The sequence below is a fragment of the Mustela putorius genome, unplaced genomic scaffold, assembly GCF_011764305.1.
Source record: "Mustela putorius furo isolate JIRA1106 unplaced genomic scaffold, ASM1176430v1.1 tig00000270_pilon_pilon_pilon, whole genome shotgun sequence".
NCBI lineage: Eukaryota > Metazoa > Chordata > Mammalia > Carnivora > Mustelidae > Mustela > Mustela putorius.
This window is the reverse complement of record NW_025421338.1, coordinates 13,457-27,603: the sequence shown is the minus strand read 5'-3', so window position 1 is coordinate 27,603 and position 14,147 is coordinate 13,457. Positions and strand designations below refer to the sequence as shown.

Here is a 14,147-nt window from a genome sequence, read left to right as displayed (position 1 = left end):
TTAGATGACGGGTTGTGGACCTATTCTTATTGATTTCGAGGGGGGTTCTCTACACCTCCTGGATTTTGATGCTTGCTCCCTTTGCCATATTAGGGAAATTCTCTCCAATAATTCTCTCCAATAGACCTTCTGCTCTGCTCTCTCTTCTTCTCCTTCTGGAATCCCAGTTATTCTAATGTTGTTTTGTCTTATGGTATCACTTATCTCTGGAATACTCCCCAAGTGGTCCTGTAGTCGTCTGTCTCTCTTTTGCTCAGCTTCTTTATTCTCTGTTATTTGGTCTTCTATATCACTAATTCTTTCTTCTGCCTCATTTATCCTAGCAGTAAGAGCCTCCATCTTTGATTGCACCTCTTTAATAGCTTTTTTGATTTCAACATGGTTAAACTGTGGTTCTTTTATTTATCCAGAAAGGGCTTTTATATCTCCAGATAGGGTTTCTTTAATATCTTCCATGCCTTTTTAGAGCGTGGCTAGAACCTTGGGAATCGTCATTTTGAACTCTAGATCTGACATATTGCCAATGTCCATATTGATTAGGTCCCTAGCCTTCGGTACTGCCTCTTGTTCTTTTTTTTGTGGTGAGTTTTTCCACCTTGTCACTTTGTCCAGATAAGAATATTTGAAGGAGCAAATAAAATACTAAAAGGGTGGCAAAGACCCCAGGAAAGTGTGCTTGAGCCAAATCAGAAGAGACCCCAAATCATGGTGGGAGAGAAAGGGGGTAAAAGGAAGTTCAGGGAAAAAAATTTTAAAAGAATACAAATAATGAAATAATATAAAAAAGAAAATTATATATACATATTAGACTGGTGACTAGAACAGGGTCATTCACTTAATTTTGGGTGTATTTTTGTCTCTTACAAGAAATTACCTCCCAAAATTTTAAAGAATGGAAAACATATATAAGAGTAAACACAATGAAAGGACAGAATATGACTATTAAGATGAAAAGAATTTTTTTTAATTTCTAAAGAAAGAGTTGATATGTAAGTTGGTTGGGAGAATAAAGAAAAAGAAAGTGGAGAAGAATTGCTCAGGCTGGAGAGTAGAACAAGCCCGGTGGTAGATTTAGGGTGTAGTTTCATCTATTAGAAGAAGTTGTACCCCAAATTTTTTAGAAGAAAAAACCCTACGTGTATACAGAAACTGAAGTTAGATACAATGAAGGATAACATACAACAATAATAATGAAGGTTCAAAAAAGATTTTTTTTAATGGAAAGTATTGTTAAGATAAACTAGTTTAAAAAACGTTAAAAGAAGATACGGTAAAAGTTAAAAAAAATTAGCTGAAGATAAAAAAAGTAAAGTTAAAAAAAATTAACTTTGTATCATGAGGAGAAAGCCGTGAATTCATGGTTTGCTTTCGCCTCCTCTGGTATTCCGCTGTTCTCCTTGGTAAGTGAACTTGGTCTTGACTGGATTTCTTGTTGGTCTTCTCAGGGAGGGGCCTGTTGTAGTGATCCGCAGGTCTCTTTGCCCCAGGCGGAATTGCACCACCCTTTCCAGAGGCCAGGCTAAGTAATCCGCTGGGGTCGCTTTCAGGAGATTTTGTTTCCTGAACACTTTCCGTAGAGTTCCAGAGATCAGTAATGAAAGTGGTGGCCTCCCAATCTCTGGCCTGGAGGAGCTGAGAGCTCAGGGACCCATTCCTCAGTGCGCCCTCAGGGAAAAGCACTCATCATTTCCCTCTCCCTGGCCTCCGGCTGCGCTCAGACCTCACCCAGGCTGTGACCAAGTGTCTCTGTCTCTGGCACACAGCTCCACCTGGAGTCTCCGAAACCCTTAGATCGCTGAGCTCTTTTGGGGGGATTTCCCCAGATCCTGTGCCATGGATTACGGTTCAAGGTAACGCTGAGTTGAGAGGTCACTCCTTGGCTCTCTTTCTGTTCCCGGCTTCCCTGCTCTAATACCTGCGTGTTCTATGACACTCAGACACCCCCGGGCCTTCTGTGACCCTGCAGGACCTGGGGGCACGCTGTCCCTGCACGGGCTTCAGCCCGGTTTAGCCTCTGGAGCGACGTCCCTCAGTGCGCACCGCTTTTAAAAGTCCTGGTTTTGTGCTCTGTTGCTTGTCAGAAGCCGGACCCTCCCCCCAGGGTCTCTCTTCCCGTCGCTTTGGATTCACTTCTCCGTGGGTCCTACCTTTCAGAAAGTAGTCGATTTTCTGTTTCTCAAATTGATGCTCTTTTTCTCTTCGATCTCCTGTTGGATTTGTAGGTGTTTGGAATGTTTTGATAAGCTATTTAGCTCGTCTCCTGCTACCTGATGTCATCTCAGCCTGCTGTTTCTCGACCATCTTGACTCCTCCCTCCCTTTGGATTGTTAATCTTTGTACATTTTGAGGACTCAATTAAGTAATATACACTAAAATTCAGAGGATGTATCCAGAGCGAATTAACTGACACAGAAAGATAAGGCACAAAACAATTACGTTACTAAACATATCCGGATCCCCAGTGTTGGCCTGACTGTGGAAACTAGCTCCATACCAGCGTCCTTGAGGTGGTGTTTGGAGGAAAACAGTTTGTCCTAGGATGAGTCTTTCCCATAAGCCCAGTAGTGGCATCTGATGGTGCTGGTCTTTGCAAACCTGGGAACCATAGTGAGGATAGAAGTTAAAGAGAGAATAGAGCTTCATGACAAAAGACATTTGTCATGTGATAACTGAGGGAAAGATTGAAAACGGGTAAGGAAGTTTTTGTCGGTTTTGATCCCGCAGGCAAAGAAAAATGATGAAGGAAAGGCTGTAAGAACAGCTTTGATCCCACAGTCCAATTATAGTCAGGTGAAAGTGTTTCCTGTGTCAGGATCAATTGTATGAGGGGACAGATAAGAGGAGGATGGCCACATTGGCAGATGATTGAAAACCACACCCAGTGTTGGGTTTTGTCTGAAGAAAACAATTGTCCCCCTCACAGACAAGAAGTGGAAGAAATGCGGGAAGAGCTGCAGGAGTCTAACCTCACCTTCAACCACAAGGTAATGGGAGTTGTGTCCAACACACTGACCCCTTGGCGCCCCCTGCAGGTGATGGTCGTGGCCCTTAGAGCCCTGAACATGGGTTTCTGGTGTGTTGGCTTTTTCAGATCGCAGTTCAAGAGAGGAACGCTCTGGCTAACTGGGTAAGTATTTTCCTTTTCCTCATCTTCGTTTGCGGCACAGTCGGGCACAACTGAAGGTGGGTGTGTTTTTCTGCCGCAGATGAAGGCTCGGTATTGGGAAACAAGGATGATGCAGCAGAGCAGGGAGAACGCCTGCCTGAAATACAGGTGTGAGAGTTTGACGTGCGTTTTTACGGGTGTTTGGAGAGGTGACGGCTATGCTGTTTACTGCCTAGGAGAGGACGTGGTGTTGTAATTCTTAGAGATGTCCATTCTTTTTCTGTGTTCAAGACTGCGCATGATGCAAAGGGAGATGCTGCCTGTGGGATCCGTGAGGCGGGAACTGATGCCGGGAAGGCCTGAGTCGCAGAAGCCTGTGTGGCAAGGTAGGGAATACGATGTGAAATGCAGCAGCCTGATTTCTGCTGTGAAACCACACGGTGTCCTTCCTGTTCCTGTGGGTGATTGCTGTGTGTCCACCTCCAGCCTGCAGGTTGTCTCAAGGGGTGACAGGAGGGTGCTTTTCTTATATGTCCCCAGGCAGCAGGACACTTTCCCCCATGATAGGTGGAGCTCACGCCACTCCACACCTTCCCACTGCTACCCCCTTTGGAAGAGCTGAGCCTGAGAAGGTGCGAGACGAGCGCCCTTTCCACCTTGACTCAGTGGTCAAACCTTGACAAAAAAAAAAGACTATTTGTGAAAAAGGGCATTTATTTACTCATTATGGAGGTTTCTATATTTTTGTTTTATTTGTCATCTATAGGACCATATTGAGCAATGAAATATATTTTACTCCTCTCATGTTATCGGTGCAATGCCATAGCTTTATTGCTCAATCTGTCTATGATTTCTTTTTTCGTGACTATACAAATGTCAAAGTCTTTTTCTTCCCTGAAATGTTTATTTGTTGGCCAGTCACGCATTCTAGGTCCCAAATGCAGGATGGACAAATGAACCATTCACCTGTGGCCTGAGAAGAGAACATGGGCTGTTCATGTTGAGGGTTTGTGGATGTCCCCATGCAAGGCTATTCTCACTTAGGTGTTTAATCTATGAAGATAAAGTGATTTTTTTCTGATGTGTGTTGAGCACCCCAATTTTAGTGTTGATAGCCAGTTGTACCCCGACCTGTTTACACGTGATGGGTTACTTACAGAAACACTGGAACCAGGGCCCTGGAGTGTCTCAGGCAAGAGGAGACTGGTGTCTCTCGTTGCAAAGGACTCACTTGAGTCACGGGTGAAACCCTCTGATAAGGGACCCAAGTGTGGGAAAGAGTGCAAGATGGGGAGAGGAAGGCATGGAGGGCACGAAACCAATATAAAACTCTGACCTTTGTCTGATCTAGCATCTAGAGTGGTTCCCAGGATGAAACAGCAGCACTAGCCCTCAAAGCGACCCAGAGATGCATACGGTAAGTGCTTGGGCATTTTTAGTTGTGTCCGTTTCTGAAATGGATTGCAGTGTGGACAGGTCCCTGTCCTAGCCTGTGGCCTTGGTGTGTGTCCTGCGATCATCCCTTTCAGAGTGCACGCTGTTCACCCAGGAGCCTCCGCCTGCTCCGTTAGAGATCTTCAATTTTGTGCTTCCTCCCAAAGCTGTAGATGCTTTGAGACACGTGATGGTAGGATGCTCACCTCATGCATCTGTGTGTGTATGTGTGTGTGTGTGTGTGGACGTGCGTGTATGTGTGTATGTGTACATAACTCGAGGAGGGTGACATCTCACCCCACAGTGAAGTCAGCTAGTCCGGCTGACTCCTTGCGGTTTGCTTTCCTGCGGGAGCTGGAGCATTTTTAGTATTCGGGTCAGGAGACTAACCTGGGAGGGTATCTGCAGAGGTCCTCAGATGGAAAATGGGAAAAGCCAGGACCGCGTCACACTTGCCCCACATGCTTTGGGCAGCTTGAGTGTTTGTGGAGAAGGTGAGCTGTGACCTCCCGTGCGTCCCTTCTGAGTGGATGAAGACGACAGCTGGAATCCCTCCAGTTAGCCCCTGGGTGAGATGATGATGAACTCTGGCAGGTGCCATGTGTGTCATAGAAAACACCCCCTGGAGCAGCAGCCCTGAAGAGGGAATCCCAGTGACTCTCTGCAAGGCCCACACCTCACACGTGTTTTACTCGTGCTTCCATGAGCGGGTTCTGATGGGGTCTGATGGCTGTGCCAACTCATAGGGTCTCTCCCGACCCATCTTGGGAGCATTGTGCTCTCCAGACACACTGGTTCCCATTTGGGGGTATCGAATCGGCCCATCAGTGGGTCTCAGCACCAAAGACTAGGCATTTGCTCTGTGCCTGAGCTAAGGACTGTCCGAATGTCGGGGACGTAGATCCACAGAGCTGGTCTCGCTCACTCAAAGGGGTCCTGTTACTCTCAGAAAGCACTCTTCCAGGTCCTCTGAAGGACTCTGGACACTCCTATCTCCTCAGCGGTGTCTGTGGCCATGGACAGCCCTTGTGGAGTGTAGGAGATCCCATTGTCAGGGAGGGAAGCAGAGCTGTTCAGGGGGGATGCTGGTGGGCTTCCGGTTGACCCATAAGCACATGCACTTCCACGTGTGGACAACAGGCTTTCCAGGACCTATCATTTTGTTTGTTCTCAATGTATAGAAGGAGCTGCTCTGTTTGCTGTGATGGGGGAGGTGTGGTTCCAGCTGTAGTTACTGGCCTGTCGTGAATGGAGTTTTTTCCTTAGTTGATTATCCTTGGTGTCACACTCTTGTCTCTGTCGAGGTGTGCAGATCTATATTCACATGTGGTGACAGTAGTTTTCCTCATGGAATCTCTTCACCCCAGGTGCTAGGTGAGACCCAGGGGGCGGATAGCCATTCTGGCACAGATGCTATAGTATTGGAACATGGTGGTGGGGAAGATGTGTGTGCGAATGTGTACCCCTGCCTGCCCACAGTGCACTCCGGGGAAGTAACTGGGGGAGGAGGGCCCCTCCCTCCACAGTGAAGTCCTCTGGCCAGCCCGACTCCCTTTAGGTTACGTTCAGGTGCACTGGTGTTGTGCTCATGCTGGGGATAGATGGGTCTGGTAATCCTCACAAATGGAAACTGGGGAAAACTCTCTCTGCATTTTATACTGTCTCCTTTGCAGTCTGCAATGTTCTCAGGGCATGTTTCACAAGTCATCTCCATTTTACTTCTGCTGGAAAACGTGCCTTGCAGAACCAGCCCACTTAAGACCCTTTCTACAAGTATTTTGAAGTGTCAAAGCTCTTATGTGCACTGTCATAATCGCACACTGGCTCACACGTTCTGAAGGGGGACATCAGTGATTACGTGCATGATCACTGCCTCCCAGCCCTTCAGCTGGGTTTCCAGGAGCAGGTCATTGGGTCCTAAGTTACTGTGAGGGTTGATTTCTTTTCTCATCACAAGTGTGGAGTTTTCCACTGGGAAGCATATACCCTTTTGTGAATTCTCTCATATGGCCTTCCCATCTTCATTTCCCATTGTACAAAATTACTCTGGAACTCAGTAGGTTGAAATTTCCAAATGACTGTGTTTTCAGACAAACACAGGGGATGCCTGTGTGGCTCAATGCAGTAAAGCCTCTCCTTAGGCTCAGTTCATGATCCTATGTGCTGGGATCAAGCCCCACATCAGACTCTCTGCTCAGCAGAGAGCCTGCTTCCCTTCCTCTCTCTGCCTCTCTGCCTGCTTCTGATCTCTGTCTGTCAAATAAAATCTTAAAAAAAAAAAAAGACAAGCACAGCTTCTCAGTATAAATAAAGGTTTTTGATATCATGTCCCTCGGACGACACTTTTCCAGTGCCCCTGTCAGACCACAAGGCCCTAATTCCTCAAGTGTCTTTGTAGCCATGGACAGAAACTGTAGAGAGTAGAGGACCCCTTTGTCAGGAGCGAGGCAGTGTGGGGAGAGTCAGGGACATATACGCCAACGATTCCCCTCAAGTGGCTTGGAAACTTTGTGGAGAAAGGGCATTCAGTTTCGCCACATTCTCTCTATTCTGCCCAAAGCAAAATCTTCTCTGGTGGCTGAGGAGGATAGAGGAAGTATTGTTCAGGATGTCGATGCCTCCGTGTCTGGAATGTGCTGCCTTAGTTTGCAATGATCCTTTTTCATCTTGAAGATACTACTTCTTGCTGGATAATGTGGGCCGACATGGGCAGTGATGTGTGGTGACAGGCTATTCCTGTAACAGCCATTGCCATCTCCCCCCTCATTGTACTGGCCCCAGCTGGGAGGGACATGTAAATTTTCTAGCATGATGCAGCTCTCCTGGAAGGTGGTATTGGAGAAGGAGCCGGATGCCGGGAGCTCTTTCTTTTGGTTTCTTTTCTTGGTGTTGCAACTTTTGTCTGTTTTGCTAAAATATTTTCTTGTCTGTTCTGCAGGTTGCTAGAGGTGTGAGAGAGTTCCCTCATTGCCCAGGGCTCCTCCGTATGCCCTACCACATGGGGTGGAATGTACCAGACTTCCCTCCTCCTCATCCACCTCCACAGTGGTGGACATGGGGGCCTCGGCCACACTTCGTTCCTCCACCACAAGGTGAGATGATCTGAATTGACATGGGTCATAGAGCTTATTCATTGTTGAACCACTTCTGTCGGTGGAGAGGATGGAGAGGTGGTACCACAAGGCTTTGCAATGCAGCAATAAGCCCAAGTGAGGACATGGTAACATTCCTCCACTTTGTCTGACGTCCATCTCATGGACTGTCTGGTTCACCATACAGAACTGGGCAGCAGGCATCTACTATGGAGCAGAAAAGTGACATTCCACAGAGGACAGACATAGAAGCATGGCCCAGGTGCACTACACAGACACGATGTTTTGGGCTCTGGGCTGGACGAAGCACAACCTTCACATCAGTCTCACATGTGGAGACCCCCAGTTGTCCAGCATTATAGATTAGTTCTGGAAACATATGTCCCAGGAAGAGTGGTTGTATCTGCGAGGGTGATGGACAGTTCCCGCCTTCGTCCACAGGGATCCGGGGAGTCCTGTGAGAAACACAGTGGACCCTCCGGAAGGAGAGAGGGGAATAGGCTGGGGCAGGGGTAGAGGGTTGGCTTGAATCCTGTGTGATCGTCAGTCTGAAACCACCTCTGTCCCTTCTCGGCCTTCGGTCCCAATCAGAAGCCTGTGGAGCTCAAGGGGACAGTAGCAGCACCATGCCCGAGAAGGTCCCAGAGAAGAACCAAGTAAATGCTGGGGCGTTTTCAGTTGTACCCATTTCTGGAGTCCTGTTCCTCTCTGGGCAGCACAGTGTCCTGACCTCTGTGTGTTGGGTATATCCTGGGGTCTGTGTGTGGTGTCGTTTCCCGTTCAAAGTGGCAAGTCTTCATGCAGAGCTTACAGGCGTCTATTTCCAGATCATCACCTTCTGGTTGTGTCAGTGGAGCAAAGGCAGAGTTTGTGTTCAGGGCTTGACATTCAAGGGGAAACCAGGCTGGGGATGCTGTATGATTCTGAAGTTCTTCAGGACACACGTGCTTGTGCCTGGCTATTTGCACACACTAAGCAGTGGGCAGTTGCCATTGTTGGAAAGGAAGTGTCTCCCTTGCACAATGGCAGACATCTGTCTCTTACGGTCATACACATCCAGCATCTGCATACGTTGTTCTGGGAGGGATGAAACACCTCTCACTTCATCTGCAGTGTGTAGGGTTTAAGCTGTCATTTCCTTAGTTGTATAAACGCCTGACACAGGGAAGTGGTCCCTTCATTGTTCATTAGCGTAGGGTTCTGCCCTTGTCCTCTGTAGCTTAGAAACTTGTGGATAATGCTCTTGTCTGGTCTGGGAGGTGAGAATGAAAGAAAAAGGGCAGATGCCGGAGGCAGGTGTAGAGGGTTTGCTGGAATGTTGCTCAGTCACTTCCAGGTGGAGAAGCTTCTGTCTTTTCCATGGTGTGGGTCAGATACAGATGCTGGAGCGTCCTCCACAAGGACCAGCGGTGCTGCCCACAGGCCTCTCGTGGCATGAGGGAGTGAAGACTGCTAAAGACATGGTAACTTTCTTCTGGTTGTTCTGTACTTAGAATTGATGGACCTTGTCTTCCAGTCATACTGAGAGGGTTGTAGGTTCCTTGTGGTGGCAGAGACCTGCCCTTCTCCGAATGCTGGGCACAGCAGGTTTCACACACATATGGTATGGAGATGATGCTCTGTGCTACGGGAGGGATGAGGCCTTAATGTGAGGAATTGAAGGTGTGTGTCTGAGAGAAGGGAGGGACACACTGATGACAGGACATAGACCGTGTGTTCTGTATAAGGGAAGAACTAGGGATGTATCCAGAAAGAAGGGAGGGAGCCCTGAATCACACAGAAACAGGAGGTTGTGGATGCCCAGAAGGCCCGAGGTGCTCAGGGAGAGGCTGGGCTTCTCTCAGGGAGGGTGAGGCCGTTCCTGGCAGCCCAGCAGCTTGAGAGTGAGTGTGAAGACACCATGCCGTCCACACCGACTGCAGCATTTGTTCACTCACACAGTGTGGATCACGCCGTTATTTGTCTCAGAATGTCATTTTTGCCATGAATCCCTTCACTCATAGTCTGTGAAGAGCGTTGTTTCCCTGAATTTCTGAAAATTCTGAACCATGTGAAAGAGTGTTGTGGAGACTTGGGAAATTTAACTTGGCCTTTGGGGATTCTTGTCTGGCTGACTCTAAGTCCAGCAGCGAGAAAACATGAAGACAAGACGGAGAACCAGTGAATGGTGGCCGCCCTGGCCTCAGCCTGAGTCAGACTGTTAGTGGGAGAGTCAGGGTTGGCCAGGATCAGCCCTAGCTGGAGACCTGTCACCAGGCCTCCGCATCTGCGTCACCACCCTGCCTATAGCTGTGCACTTCTCTGGGACTTCAGTCCCAGTGTCCAGATTTGCCTGTATTCCAGATTTCTCAGTCCAAATACCAGCTCTCAGTGGGGCCTTCTCAGGGCCTCAGCTTTTATTTTAATCTGTCATAGAGAGAACATATTGGATTCTGAGGTCACTAGAACAATAGGAGTTGAAGTACATAAAGAAACTGCTGGGACGCCTGGGCGACTCAGTGGGTTAAGCAGCAGAATCTTGATTCCTGCTCAGGTCATGATCTCGAGCTTTTGAGATTGAGGCCCAAGTCGGGCTCGGTGCTGAGTTGGAGCCTATCTGGGATTCTCTCTCTCCCTCACTTCTCCCCCATCCCTCTTCGCTCACAAGTTTGTGCTTTCTCTGTCTCTGTCTCAAAAAGAAAAAATAATAATAATAATGGGCAAAGAATCTGGGCTCTGACCATTCACCATTCTCACTGTTTAAATGAAAATAGCTCCATGCCAATGAGCATCAAAAAGTGTTTGTTTAAGTCCATAAAATACACTAAGAGTGTAATACCTCAGCCCCGGTAGTGGCAATTCTCATTGTAAAGACAAGGCAAAGAGCTCCCTTTTTTCTATTAAATGTCAGGTCCTAGCCACAATGTAGTAAAATATAGTTAAGAGAACAGGTACAATCAGATATTTCTACGTGAGATGTGAAGACAGTTATTGTCTATTACATACAGACTCACAGATGTGGCCACACACCCAAGTGTTCATCCAAGGCCTCAGATACAGTATGGAAGGCAGAGAGCATTTAGGAAAACATAAGTTCCCATTGTACTAACCCAAATCCTCTTGCCTTACAGGGTAATCATTTTGTAATCTGAAGACTTCCTTGACCTCCAACAACCAGGCTCCAATGAGTTTATATCTAATCAAGATATGAATGTTTCTTCCTGGTGGTCTGAATGCTTTCCATGCCCATCCTGTACCCTGTGCTTTGTCTCTCCTGCTATCTCCCCAATAAACTGTTCATGGTTCTGTCTCTGTGTCAGCATCTCCCTTCAGGGGGACCTACAGTCCCTCTCCTTCGAGGGCACAGGGTGAAGCCTTCAGACAGATAACACCCTGGCAGCAGTGGGGAATGGAGGATAGAGCAAGATTACCCTTCGTGGTACTTCTACTGCAAGGGACTTTCTCGGGAGGGGGCCCAGGTTGAATTTAGATCTGATGGTGTTTGTATTAACTCTGGTGACAGATCCTCTTGAGCACATGGCACCTGCTTGTTTAGGGGTGTAGTGATCAAGGACAGGTGGCTGTCCCTATGGTGGTCTACTGTGACAGTGAGCTGAAGTTGAGCACATGGTGACCCCTCTTGTTTAGGGGGGGGGCCCAGGTTGAATTTAGATCTGATGCAGGCACATGGCAGGTGGCTGTCCCTATGCAGGTGGTGTCTACTATGCAGTGGTCTACTGTGACAGTGAGCAGAGAATGAAGTGTCTTGTGAGGCCCTGAGAGCCTGGTGAGGAGGCCCTGCATTAAACCAGCTTTTGTGCAGGGTTTTCACCTAACCAGCTGCCCCCCAACCACAGGGGGGCCTTGAGTGGAGCTGATGGTGGCAGTGTTTGTGGTAAGACCCATGATGCCCCACAGTCCTCCCACAGTTTCCCTGTTGAGGGATGGGCAGGGCAGAAGTCCCCGAAAGGAGACCCATCCCTTCTTCAGCAGCAGGAGGATTTGGGTGTTTATGCTTCTGTCCCCTTTTAGGCCCTTTTTTCCCAATCCCTTCTGCAGCAGAGCCCTCCTTCTTCCCAGGTCATGGGGTCCAGCTCCATTCTCACTGCCCCAGGATAGAGAGCCAGAGCTGTATTTCCAGCTGGTTCACCCGATGCCCTGGGGAGACCCTGGGGCCTTTGCAGTACATTCCTGCCTCCTGAGGTGTGACAGAGAAGCGGCCTTGTTGGCTGAGTGCTGAGTAGGGGGCTCTGGGAGCTTCCCCAGAACATGCTGGTAGGTGAGAAAGTACAGGCAATGACATATTGGGGCTCTTCCCAGGGTTTGGTCCTCATTGTCCCTGAGGACTTTTGAAGACCCTATTTTACTCAGGGGTCTCTGGATTGAGAGGTCACGGGACACTGCAACAGAAATACTGTGGTTGGTTTTTCACCAATGCCGACTTGTTTCTGGCGAGAAATCGTGACTCAGCTTCAGAGAAACTGGAGCTACATTGGGTTGGGCCAGGAATGCAAAAACCATTGACCTTCAGGACCTTCTAGAAGGAGGAGCTGGGATCCCGCTCTCTGAGTTCTGCTAGACCCAGTACCCCAGGTAAAAGCACAGACTGTCCTGCACTGATGCTTTTATTACTTTTCAGTGTTTATTTTTTTCCAACAATGTTACAGTAGTTGGAAAACAAGTGCAAACTTGACAGGTCCCTGATTCCATAAACCTTTCATTTTTTTAAGGTTAAATTTACAAGGAAAACAGGAATTGTTTTATTGATCCTTTCTCGTGATCATTGGAAGGAAACTCATCAATAATATCTTCAAAACGTGCTTTTTACCTCATCTCCTTTTCTCTGTTTTCTTTTTTAATTATTTTATGCGAGTACAGTGGTGAGGAGGGGGAGGCAGAGGCAGAGGGAGAAGGTGACTCAACACTGAGTGGGGACTCCAACGTGGGACTCGATCCCAGGATCCTGACATCAAGACCTGATCCATGCAGGTGCCCCTGCTTATCTCTTTTCAACTGAGATTTGCCATGTTTTCTAATTTTGTCATGAGTCGGTAACAATCTTCAGCAGTTTTTTAAATTGGTTAAAGAGTTCAGGAAGAGCTCTTTCGCAGGATTCCACTGAGATTTCTTCTGTTCAAAGTGTCAAGACCACTTCTCAATATGCAAAAGATTGTACTAAGCAAAATCTGTGAATCAACATTTGAAAAAAAAAGCTGCTGCTATTTGTGGAAGATATTAAAATAGATGCTTAGATCGACCAATTCATGCACTTCCCACTTTTTTCTTTTCCTTTGTTGCTTATTTCTAATTCAGATATCATATTCATAGCTCTTCCTGAGTTTTCCATGCCTCACACGTACTTTTAGGCTCCTTTGTGACTTGTAAAGAAAACAGACCTTGTGGTGAGCGTGCAACTTTGTGTCCCTTCAGGATTTGTTGTTTACATCTCTATTAACCTTTCTCACCCATTTAAAACTATCATGCCACCTTGACATATTACAAAAGAAGTTTAATCTATATGCATCCATATGATTTCATTTAATTATAGTGTATTTATTGGAGATTTTCTGTTTATAATAAGGCCTGAGAATATCTCCCAAGTCCATTGAATTTGGAAAAATCATATATCCTAAGTACAAAATTTTGAAAGTTTGCATATTGAAATATGGAATATGAAAGATGCATGTTTGCATCTCCTAAATGGAGATGATGTCCCTCTTAAGGTTAGTTTCTGAGCAAGGTGCAAGTGGACGTAATCATTGTGAGGGAAGAAAAAATGTCTTCCATTCTTTTCCAAACATGCTGCAGTTGCTCCATTATCTTATGTCTGGATATGGGCAATTATTTTTTCTTTTCAAAATTTTATTTAAGTTCTACTTAGTTACATGCAGTGTATGGATATAAGCAATCTTTTGACGGTATCCTTTTTTTTTAAATTTTATTGATTTCATAAATTCACATATCCTTATTTCTTCTCCATGCTAAGAAAATCAACTAATGTATCATCTATCTTTATGACCCAATTCTTTGTTTTTAGGATTTTATTTATTAATCTGAGAGACAGAGAAAGAGAGAGCATGTATGGAGGGGGTTAGGCAGAGGGAGAAGCAGACTCTGCTGAGCAGGGAGCCTGCTGCATGGCTAGATCCCAGGACCTTGAGAAATGCCCATAGCAGAAGGCAGGTGCTTAATCCTCTGAAACACCCAGGCACACCCTTATGACATTTTTTTTTAAGATTCCATTTATTAGTTGGACAGACAGGGATCACAAGTAGGCAGAGAAGCAGGCAGAGAGAGAGGAGGAAGCAGGCTCCCTGCTCCGCAGAAAGCTCGATGCAGGGCTCAATCCCAGACCCCTGGGATCATGACCTGAGCCTAAGGCAGAGGCTCTAACCCATGACCTGAGCCTAAGGCAGAGGCTCTAACGCCACCCAGGTGCTCCCCTTATGACATTCTTTTTTTTTTTTAATTTTATTTATTAGTTTTACAGAGAGAGAGAACACAGGCAGAGGGAGTGGGAGAGGGAGAAGCAGGCT

At 46.9% G+C, this 14,147-nt stretch overlaps 1 long non-coding RNA gene across 1 annotated transcript; it reads left to right on the top strand.

The window, feature by feature from the left end:
- The first annotated feature begins 4,480 nt into the window (after positions 1–4,480).
- Positions 4,481–10,870, top strand: LOC123391629. The gene is made up of 3 exons (XR_006606314.1): positions 4,481–4,523; positions 7,479–7,632; positions 10,743–10,870. It is a non-coding gene; the product is annotated as an uncharacterized LOC123391629 (long non-coding RNA).
- Positions 10,871–14,147: the final 3,277 nt, after the last annotated feature.